This window comes from Quercus lobata, chromosome 2 (genome assembly GCF_001633185.2).
Source record: "Quercus lobata isolate SW786 chromosome 2, ValleyOak3.0 Primary Assembly, whole genome shotgun sequence".
NCBI classification, from domain to species: Eukaryota; Viridiplantae; Streptophyta; class Magnoliopsida; order Fagales; family Fagaceae; genus Quercus; species Quercus lobata.
Window position 1 is genome coordinate 80484207 of NC_044905.1, and position 12209 is coordinate 80496415.

A 12209-nucleotide genomic window follows, 5' to 3' on the forward strand; every position below is an offset into this window, starting at 1 on the left:
AAACTTGTGAGGTTTATTCTCTTTGGTTCTTTGAAGAACTACTCAAACTTATCAGGAATTCCCGTAGCGTTCATCTCGACTTATCAAACAGAGTTTCCACCACCGTTTGTGGCGTCTTCCTTATACCGAGATTCTTGTTTGTCATAAACAATGGGTCGAGGTCTCCCATTTGAATCTGTCCATAGAACGATCTTGAGTTCCCTTTCGTTGTTGGGTCTCGTTATTCTTGACGGGGTTCACATCATTTGGTATCAGAGCAAGGTTTCTAGTTCAGGTTTGCCTATCCTTTAACATATTTATCTCTTCTTAGCTGAATTTCCTTTACCCTATCTATTCAATTTTTGTTTGTCTTGTTGATGTCTAAACTATTGGTCTGGTCTCACATCTCTTAGTTATTTCGAAATCTTATTTCATTATTCTCAAAAGCTAGTTGCTAATTATAAAAAATAAATAAATAAATAAAAATACTCGAAGAAGAAGACAGAAAGGAGTCCCAAAAAAAAAAAAATTTCACTATTCTGTGCTTCCAAAATTCCAAAACTGCCATATTCCTTCTAATTCTAATCTGAAAATTTCCATATTCCTTACGTTCAAATCTAAGATTCCTTGATTAGTTCTTGGTGAATTGTTGCTGGAAATTTTGAGTTGTTTGTTTAGTTTCAAAAGAACTGAAAGAGAATTATCGAGTGGAAAAAGGCAAGAGTGGTGAGAACATTAGAGGGTAAAAGCCATATTATTTTGAGTGAAACACGAGTGGAGAGTGATCCACATTCTTGAGTGTAAACACGTAAGGAAGTGATTCGTGAGGTTCCTTTTTTTTTTCTTTTTTTTTCTTTATTCTAACCTTTGTTTTGCAGCAATCATGTCTCACGATAGTGGTAAGAGCATTGCTGAAGATGATACAAAATTGGCTGATCCGAAAATGTTTTTGGAGGCCATGATGAGTGAGATGAGGCGTGTGATGAAGATGGAGATGGCACAGGTTCACGAACGGATAGATCAAATGGAGAATAGACGTGAGGAGCAACCACAAAACGGTCGTAATTTGTGTAGAAGGGAAAGAGTTCCACTGAGGGAGGAGGATGAAGAGCGTTATGGGTCTGGTTTTGATGAAGAAGAAGATCGGGATTCCATTGTTAGCAATAGGAGACCTGGAGGAAGATTTAGAGAAGCTAGGAATCGCGAAGATAACAACTTGGGTGGTATTAAGATGAAGATTCCGTCCTTTCAAGGTAGGTTTGATCCTAAGGCATATCTTGAGTGGGAAAAGAAGATGGAGTTCATGTTTGATTGCCACAATTACTCCGAGACAAAGAAGGTAAAATTAGCCGTGATTGAATTTTCTGAATATGCTATTACTTGGTGGGATCAGCTTGTGATAAACAGGAGGCGGAATAGAGAACACCCAATAGACACATGGGAGGAGATGAAAGTAGTGATGAGAAAGCGATTCGTTCCAAGTTACTACTACTGAGAGTTGTACAAAAAGCTACAAGGTCTTAGACAAGCGAGTCGAAGCGTAGAGGATTACTACAAGGAGATGGAGATTGCTATGATCCGCACTAATGTAGAGGAGGATCGGGAGGCTACAATGGCTAGATTTTTGTTTGGCTTAAACCGGGAGATCCATGATAAGGTAGAGATGCAGCATTATGTGGAATTGGAAGATATGGTGCATATGGCTATCAAAGTGGAACAACAACTCAAGAGAGGGAATGGGACACGTGCAGGCCATAACTCTAGTTCTACCTCTTGGAAATCGAGTCATGCTAAGCCACTGGACAAGTCACAAACGCCCAAACTCGAGCCCAAGTCCTCGACCACCAGCCACGTTCCTCAAGGTAAAACCGAAGCCTCTACCTCTAGGAATCGTGATATTAAACGTTTTAGATGTCAAGGCGGGGGCCACATAGCAAGTCAATGTCCAAACAAGCAAGTCATGGTGTTGCAAGCCAATGGTGAAATTGTGACCGATGATGAAGATTTCGACACCGACGACATGCCGCCATTAGAGGATATTTCCGAGGAGGAGTATTTAGCCCCTGGCGCATTGACATTGGTAGCGAGGAGAGCATTGAGCTTGCAAGCAAAAGGAGTTGATGAAATACAGCGGGAGAACATCTTTCACACTAGGTGCTACGTTAAAGACAAGGTATGTAGTGTGATTATTGATGGTGGTAGTTGTACTAATGTTGCAAGCACAATTATGGTGGAGAAATTGGGATTGCCCATGGTAAAGCACCCTAGACCGTACAAGTTGCAATGGCTAAATGATAGTGGTGAGATCAGGGTGAACAAGCAAGTGTTAGTTGCATTTCGAATCGGTAAATACGAAGATGAAGTGTTGTGTGATGTAGTACCGATGCAAGCGGGACACTTATTGCTAGGGCGTCCATGGCAATTCGATAGGCAAGTGAAGCATGATGGCTTTACGAACAAGTACTCTTTTGTACTTAATCAACAAGTACTCTTTTGTACTTAATCAACGATCAATCACTCTTGTACCATTGACACCGCAGCAAGTATACAAGGATCAAGTAAGATTACAAAAGGAGAGTGATCAAAAGAAAGAGAGTGAGCAAAAGAAAAAGAGAGAAAATCAGAGAGAGGTCGAGAAAAATGAGGGAGAAAAAGAAAATCAAAATTCGGCCCTTGAGAGAAAATCAGAGAGAAAACAAAAGAATTTCTATGCAAAAGTGAGTGAGATCAAGCGAGCAATATTTTCAAATAAGCTGATGATTGTACTTTTGTACAAAGAGGCACTTTTAAACACTAACGAACTTGACCTTGCTTTGCCTAGTTCTATTGTTTCTCTTTTGCAGGAGTACGAGGATGTCTTCCCCGAGAAAACACCACATGGGTTACCTCCAATCCGAGGGATTGAACATCAAATTGATTTTGTTCCCGATACAACCATTCCAAACCGACCAGCTTATAGGAGCAATCCTGAGGAGACAAAGGAGCTTCAACAGCAGGTAAGTGAATTGTTGGAGAAAGGGCACGTGAGGGAGAGCATGAGCCCATGTGCAGTTCCGGTCTTACTTGTACCTAAGAAGGATGGGATGTGGAGAATATGCGTTGATTGCCGAGCCATCAACAACATAACAGTAAAGTATCGTCATCCTATCCCACGCTTAGATGATATGTTAGATGAGTTGTATGGTTCTTGCATATTTTCTAAGATTGATTTAAAAAGTGGTTATCATCAAATTAGGATAAAAGAAGGAGATGAATGGAAAACCGCCTTTAAAACAAAATATGGTTTGTATGAATGGTAAGTTATGCCTTTTGGTTTGACTAATGATCCGAGCACTTTTATGAGACTTATGAACCATGTTTTGCGTGCATTTATAGGCAGATTTGTTGTTGTCTATTTTGATAATATACTCATTTATAGCAAAAACATAGATGATCATGTATTACATTTGAAATCCGTTTTAGATGTGTTAAGGAAAGAAAGGTTGTTTGCTAATTTAAAGAAGTGCACTTTTTTCACCGATAAGCTTGTATTTTTGGGATTTGTTATTAATGCGCAAGGTATACAGGTTGATGAAGAGAAGGTACGTACAATCCAAGATTGGCCGAGTCCCACAAGTGTAGGTAATGTTCGTAGTTTTCATGGACTTGCTAGTTTCTACCGGCAATTCGTGAAGGACTTCAGTAGCTTAGCCGCACCACTTACCGAACTGATCAAGAAGAACGTTGGATTTCGATGGAGAGGAGAACAAGAGAAGGCATTTCAATTAATCAAAGAGAAGCTGACTAACGCACCTTTGTTGTCTTTGCCCAACTTTTCTAAAACGTTTGAAATTAAATGTGATGCTTAAGGTATTGGTATAGGAGCCGTTCTTATGCAAGAAGGATGACCAATTGCTTACTTCAGCGAGAAACTCAGCGGGGCAGCCTTAAACTACCCAACTTATGACAAGGAGTTGTATGCATTGGTTCGGGCTTTAGAGACGTGGCAGCACTACCTATGGCCTAAGGAGTTCGTGATTCACACCGATCATGAGTCCTTGAAACACTTGAAGGGCCAACACAAGCTAAACAAAAGGCATGCGCGATGGGTGGACTTCATAGAGACGTTTCCATACGTCATTCAGTACAAGCAAGGTAAGGAGAATGTAGTTGCCGATGCACTTTCTCGCAAGTATGCCTTACTCTCCACACTTGATGCAAAATTGCTTGGTTTTGAACACATTAAAAAATTATATGCTGAAGACCACGAATTTTGTGAGGAATATCGAGCTTGTGAGAAAATCGCCTCTAGTAAGTTCTTTAAGTTTGATGGATTCCTATTTCAAGAAAATAAACTATGCGTGCCTAATTGTTCTATGAGGAAGTTATTAGTGCAGGAATCACATGGTGGGGGATTAATGGGATATTTTAGAGTTGCAAAGACTTTAGCTATTTTGCAGGAACACTTCTATTGGCCTCACATGAAACGAGATGTCGAACGGATTTGTAGTAGATGTGTCATATGTAGGCAAGCTAAATCCAAAATGCAACCCAACGGTTTGTATACTCCTTTACCAATTCCTAGTGAGCCTTGGATTGATATTTCAATGGATTTTGTGTTAGGATTGCCTAGGACTAAACGTGGAAGAGATTCAATTTTTGTGGTCGTGGATAGATTTTCTAAAATGGCACATTTTATTCCATGTCACAAAACGGATGACGCTTCACATGTTGCTGATTTGTTCTTTAGAGAGATTGTGAGATTACATGGCATGCCTAGGACAATTGTTTCGGATAGAGATGCTAAGTTCTTAAGCTATTTTTGGAAGACTTTGTGGTGTAAGCTAGGTACTAAGCTATTGTTTTCCACTACTTGTCATCCACAAACTGATGGTTAAACTGAAATAGTAAATAGGACTTTGTCTACTCTATTGAGGGCAATCATTAGAAAGAACATCAAAACATGGGAAGAATGTTTACCACATGTTGAGTTTGCATATAATAGAGATGTTCATTCTGCTACCAAATTTTCGCCATTTGAAATTGTGTATGGGTTTAATCCATTAACTCCATTGGATTTATCTCCTTTACCTTTGACGGAGCACGTTAATTTAGATGGCAAAAAGAAAGCTGACTTTGTGAAGCAGATTCATGAGAAAGCAAGACTCAACATTGAGCGAAGAACAGAGCAATATGCCACACAAGCCAACGAGGGATGTCGCAAACTGGTTTTTGAACCCGGAGATTGGGTTTGGCTGCATATGAGAAAAGAAAGATTCCCGGCAAAAAGATGTTCTAAATTGCTCCCAAGAGGAGATGGTCCCTTCCAAGTCCTCGAGCGTATCAATGACAACGCTTACAAGCTAGATTTACCTGGTGAGTACGATGTAAGTGCCACTTTTAATGTTACTGATTTAAGTCCTTTTGATGTAGGTGATGATTTGAGGGCAAATCCTTTTCAAGAGGAGGGGAATGATGGAGATCAAGGCACCGCTTTGAAGGATCTTGTTCAAGTACCAATTGGGCCGGTTACGAGAGCACGAGCAAAGAAGTTCAAGGATGTACTCAACGGACTCATCCAAGAGTTATGGGCTCAAGCAAATTCGTGGAGGCCCATTGAGCATGATCTACGTAGGCAACAAAAAATCGTCACCTTGATTCATGTTCTAGAAGGATTCAGTCAAGGCTAAGAATTGATATGAAATATTTTGGGTCTATGTAAAAAACGTTATTCTAGGTTTAAGTGATTTATTTCCTTGTTTTTAGGTGCATTTAATGCTTTTTAGGTCAAACTTTATTCCTAATATGATTAGGTATCAATTAGGAGTTATTTTAGAATATATTTTCTTGTCTGTCAAGTTTTAAGGAGCCTTTAAATAGTCATCTAAGTCTGTAAACGTTTTTCAGATATTATTGATAAAACTTGTGAGGTTTATTCTCTTTAGTTCTTTGAAGAACTACTCTAACTTATCGGGAATTCCCGTGACGTTCATCTCTACTTATCATACGGAGTTTCCACCACCGTTTGTGGCGTCTTCCTTATACCGAGGTTCTTGTTTGTCATAAACAACGGGTCGAGGTCTCCCATTTGAATCTGTCCATAGAACGATCTTGGGTTCCCTTTCGTTGTTGGGTCTCGTTATTCTTGATGGGGTTCACATCACAAAGTGGACCTAAGAGAGCTTCCTAGCTCTTTCCTTGAGAGAAAAAGAGAGCAAAGTGAGCTTAAATTTTTGATTTGTGTGTGTACCTGTGGAAAATGAGAGCAAGAGAGCTTATGGGGTGTCCTAGAGCTTGAGAAAGTCAAAGAAGAGATAAAGGTGCAACCAATAAGAACAAAGAAGGAAGAAAACAAAGAAGTAAAGCAAGAATGACCAAGGGAATTTCTGGTGCAGCCAAGAAGTCCAGCAAAATAACTTGGGTGATTCACGTGTATTGCTAGGAAAGAAAGGATAACTTACCTTTTCAACTTTCTTGCATTCACACTCACTTTTCTACAAAATAATATCACTTTGCATACACACACACACACACACACACACACACATATATATATATATAATATATATCCTTACCTTTATATACTTAAATAAACACCAACAATTATATATCTAATAACTTAAACCACTTAATATAATTTTGTACATACTTAGTATATATTTAAAATACCGATAGCAATTCAGTTATGTATAATCTTTACAATGCTAATCTAGGCTCACTTTTACTGATAGTACCTCTTCAGGTGCTCCACGTTCCAAGGATGTTCCAATTTTCTCCTGTCCAGGGCCTCCAAGTAGTAGGATCCTTGCCTTTTAAAGTTGATGACTCTATAGGGTCCTTCCCAATTGGGGCCCAATTTCCCATGAGCTGGGTTTTTGGTTGCCAAAGAGACCTTTCTCAGGACGAGATCTCCTATGTTAAAACGTCTTGGCTTCACCATTGCATCATATTGCCTAGCCATGAGGTTCTTGTACTTCGCTGCCCTGTGCTCTGCATCTGCCCTCACCTCGTCTATAAGATCGAGGTTCAAACGGAGTTGCTCCTCGTTATCCTTATCCTGATATGACATCACCCTATGGTTAGCCATATGCACTTCCGCAGGTATGACTGCTTCACTTCCATAGGCTAGCTTAAAAGGTGTCTCCCCTGCAGGGGTCCTCACCGTCGTCTTGTACGCCCATAGGACACCAGGTAGCTCATCTGGCCATACTCCCTTTGCCCTCTCAAGACGAGTTTTGATGATTTTCAGCAAGGATCGGTTTGCAACCTCGACCTGACCGTTAGCTTGTGGGTGGGCGGGGGAGGAATAATGATTTTGGATTCCAAAGTGTTGACAGAAGTCCCTGAAAAGGGAGTTGTCGAACTGCCGCCCGTTGTCAGATACTAGTACTTTGGGTACCCCAAACCTACATACTATGTTCTTCCAGACGAAGTTCTTTACATTCTGTTGTGTGATGCTTGCCAAGGGTTCTGCTTCCACCCACTTAGTGAAATAGTCAATCCCTACCACTAAGAATTTCATCTGTCTAGTTCCGAGTGGAAAATGACCCAGGATATCTAGGCCCCATTGAGCAAAGGGCCACGAGGCCATCATTGGGGTGAGATACTCTGATGGTTGTCTAGAGACATTACTAAATCGTTGGCATTTGTCACATACCTTGACATAAGCTTTTACATCCACTTAGACAGTTGGCCAATAGTACCCTGCACGAACGACTTTGTGAATGAGCGATCTGGTTCCCGAATGATTTCCACAAGCTCTTTCATGAACTTCCCTCAGCACATAGTTCACCTCATCTGGAGCCAAACACCTGAGATAAGGTTGAGAAAAGCCTCTCTTGTATAGAACTTCGTCCATAAGGACATACCTGGCTACTCTTATCCTGAGTTTTCTAGCCTCATCCTTTCCTTCTAGAAGTCTTCCGTCCTTCAGGTACGACACGATTGGGGTCATCCAATTTTCTTCATTCCCTATTTGCTGCACTTCCGGGAGATCTATACTTGGGACGTACTGAATTTCATCAAACTCGTCCATTGCTCCGGTTGCTGAGGCTTTTTTCGCTAAGGTATCTGCTTCTGCATTCTCCTCCCTCGGGATTTGAATGAAGTTAGCTTCCTTGAATTTCTTCACAAGCCATAACACCTTTTCCAAGTTTTTTTTTTCATTCGTCCTTCCTTCGCCTCATATGTCCCATTTATTTGGCCCATGACCAACAGAGAATCTCCCAGGACGAGTATTGACTTCGCTTCCACAGACTTAGCCAGTTCTAAACCTTTGAGCAGGGCTTCATACTCAACTTCATTGTTGGTTGGTCAGTATTGCAGACGGACACTATGCTTCAGCTTATCTCCTTCAGGGGATTGCAAAACCACCCCTATTCCTCCTGCATGTTGCGTGGACGAGCCATCCACATGGACGACCCATTTTTTATTCTCCATTGCCTCTACATCATCGCATCTTGGTGTGAACTCCGCAATAAAGTCTGCCAGGGCTTGAGCCTTTATAGTATGTCTTAGTTGGTATCGGATGTCAAACTCACTAAGTTCGACAGCCCACTAGATCAAACGTCCTGCGGCTTCCAACTTGTTCATGGCTTTCTTAAGCGGGTGATCTGTCATAACATTGATTACATAGGCTTAGAAGTAGTGTCTCAGCTTCCTGGAAGCTGTGATAAGTGCGAAGTTAGCGGATATCGTCCTTCCGCCCCCCTCAATGCCCTACTAGTGTAGTATACTGGCTTCTGCATTTTTGCTTCCTCTCTTATCAATGCTGAGCTCACTGCATGTGGGGTCACCGCCAAGTATAAAAAAAATTCTTCTCCCATCACGGACAGACTCAGCAGTGGAGGCGTAACGAGCTACATCTTCAAGTCTTGGAAGGCTCTTTGGCACTCGTCCGTCCACTCAAATGCTTTCTTTAGAACCTTGAAAAATGGTAAACACTTGTCAGTAGCTTTAGAAACAAACCTGTTGAGAGCGGCAACTCGCCCTGTAAGAGACTGGACTTCTTTGATACTCTGCGGAGGCTTCATATCTAGAATTGCTTTAATCTTTTCCGGGTTTGCCTCGATCTCTCTGTGTGAAACCATGAATCTAAGAAATTTCCCTGACGCTACTCCGAAAGCACACTTGCTGGGGTTCAACTTCATACTGTACCGCTTGAGTGTATTAAAGGTTTCTTGTAGGTCGTCCAGATGTTTACACTCGTCCAAGCTTTTTACCAACATGTCATCCACATACACTTCTACATTTCGCCTAATCTGAGGACGGAACATGTGATTGACCAGTCGTTGGTATGTTGCTCCAGCGTTTTTCAAGCCAAAGGGCATTACTTCATAACAGAATAAGCCTTGACTAGTAACGAAGGATGTCTTCTCCTGGCCGGCCTCGTCCATCCGTATTTGGTTGTATCCTGAGAAAGCATCCATAAAACTAAGTAATTTGTCGCCTGCGGTAGAGTCCACCAGTTGATCAATGCATGGTAATGGATAGCTGTCCTTGGGGTAAGCCTTGTTTAGATTAGTAAAATCTACACACATCCTCCACTTGCCATTCGCCTTTTTTACCATTACTACGTTGGCCAACCAATCTGGATAGTACACTTCTCGTATAAACTTCACCTCCATCAACTTCTGAACTTCGTCTTTAATAGCATTGTCTCTCTCAGGGGCAAACACCCTTTTCTTTTGTCGCACTGGCTTTAAGGAAGGACATACGTTCAAACGGTGAGAGATGACATTAGGATCTATACCCGGCATATCCTCATGACTCCAAGCAAATACATCTATGTTTTTCCCCAAAAACTGGACGAGGTCCTCCTTAATCCTTCCTTCTAGATCTGCCCCAACCCTGGTACACCTCTCAGGGTTATTTTCATCTAAGGAAATATCTTCTAACAATTCAATGGGTTCTACCACAACCCTCTTTTCTTCAATATTCATGGTCTGAACTTGCTCGTCCATGGCCAACATGGCCAGCTAACATTCTTTTGCTGCTAGTTGGTCTTCTTGTACTTGTCCTACTCCATAGTCTGTTGGAAACTTGACCGACAGGTGGTAGGTGGATGTAACTGCCTTCCAACTGTTTAAAGTTGGCCTTCCAAGTATGGCGTTATAAGAAGACGAACAGTCTACCACAAGAAAGTTCACGTTCTTGGTGATTTGCTGTGGATATGCCCCCACTACCACTGGCAATGTAATAGTACCCACGGGCTGCACCTTCATTCCACCAAAACCTACCAGGGGGGAATTCACTGGACAAAGACGGTCTCGTCCTAGCCTCATCTGCTGAAAAGCTGGAAAATACAAAATATCTGCTGAGCTTCCATTATCCACTAGCACCCTTCTGGTTGTGTAGTCAACAATGAGCAAGGTAATGATGATAGCATCGTCGTGAGGATGGTGAATTCTTTCAGCTTCATCTTCAGTGAACGTGATTGCTTGTTCATCCGTGGTCCTTTCTCTGGGTGACCGTCCAGAGAGTTGGACGCTCTGCACCACCTTCAGGTATGTTTTCTTGGACTTGGACTACTGGCCTGTAGAGCTTCCTCCTATAATAACTCTGATTTCTCTGAAAGGTGGTCGTGACAACTCTTCGACTTTTCCCTTGAATTTCTCGTCCTTGTGGTCTCGTCCAAGGAAACTCCTCAATTTTCCCTGCCTTATAAGATTCTCAATCTGCTGCTTTAGGTCAAAACACTCGTCTGTATCATGCCCATGGTCTCTATGGAAGCGACAATACTTATTCCTATTGTGCTTATTAGGATCTCCCTTCATTTTCTCTGGCCACTTCAAGGAAGGATCATCCTTGATTTGCATTAGGACTTGCTCGAGTGGCACGTTCAATGGTGTATACTGTTGACTTCGTACTGAGGAGCCCGCCTTCTTATCTCGATCCTTCTTGTCTTTCGTTCGCCCCTTTTTAGGACGAGGACCTTGTTCTGAATGGCGAGTGGGGTTAGCTTCCATTTTCTCAACTCTTTTCCTCTTCTTGGCTATGATAGCATCTTCTACATTCATAAAGTTCTTGGCTGAATGAACGAGTTTAGCCATGGTTTGAGGCTCCTACTCATATAACTTGTGGATGAACAAGTCAGAATGAACCCTATTGTGGAAAGCCGCCAAAAGGAGCTTGTCATCCATCTCGTCCACTGCTAAGGCTTCCCTGTTGAACCGCATGATGAAGGACCGCAAACCTTCATTCTCTCCTTGTTCTATGGTTAGCAAACTAGACGAGGAACGCTTGTGCCTCTGTCCTCCGATGAAATTGTTGACAAATAACTTGCTTAACTCCTCGAAGGACGTTACTGTGCTTGGAGGTATTTTGCTAAACCACACTCGTGCGGGTCCTTTAAGGGTAGTAGGGAAAGCTCTGCACATTATTTCATCCGAAACCCCTTGAAGGTGCATGGTAGTTTTGAAGGTGGCAATGTGGTCAAACGGATCCCGTGTCCCATCATATGAATCTAAGGAAGGCATCTTGAACTTGGGTGGCAAAGGGTGAGCATTGATGGAAGCCACAAAAGGGGAATCAGTTATGTGAACCAAGTCTTTTACAGGGTTCGTCCTCTTCATACTCTCCTTCATCTCATCCATAGTTTTTCTCATTTGGTCCATTTCCCTTTCCAAGTGAGGCACCCTCCTTGAAGTGGTACCCCTTAACTGGCTTTCAAATTCAACATTCCTCCCATCTTAACTCTGGGCCTGTCCTTCAGTGTTCCCATCGCAACGCTGCCTCCTTATATTAAGTTCTTTAACCAACTCCTGGTTTTGGTGGGTTAACTCTGCCATAGTGGCGGCCATGGATTGCACGTGTTGGATAGAAGGTGGTTGCACGGTAGGCACTGATTGACGGTCGCCCCTTCTTTCTTGAGGGCCTGGGCTAGTAGCCCTTGACCTTGTCCGAACCATTTCAGCCCTTTGTCGAAGAAAGAAATCGCAGAATCCAACGATGAAGTTCAAATGTTAGAAATTCTTCCCCACAGATGGTGCCAACTGATGAATCCTATGATATCAGTGGGCTGAAAGTCTCGGGCATTGATGAGTTTGTGACTAAATCCTGAGAAAACAAACAGAAAAATCAAAGGAGACCAGTGGAAGCCGGCCAAGAACCCTCAGATGGTAAAGTTAGCCTTTTTTGTGATTCCCAGTAAATTGGAAGTCTCAAAATCAGAATCCCTTACTCTTTCGTTGGCGAGAGTTTATATAGAGTGCGGGGAGCGGTTACTTGTTTGGTAACCGTTCCTATTGTTG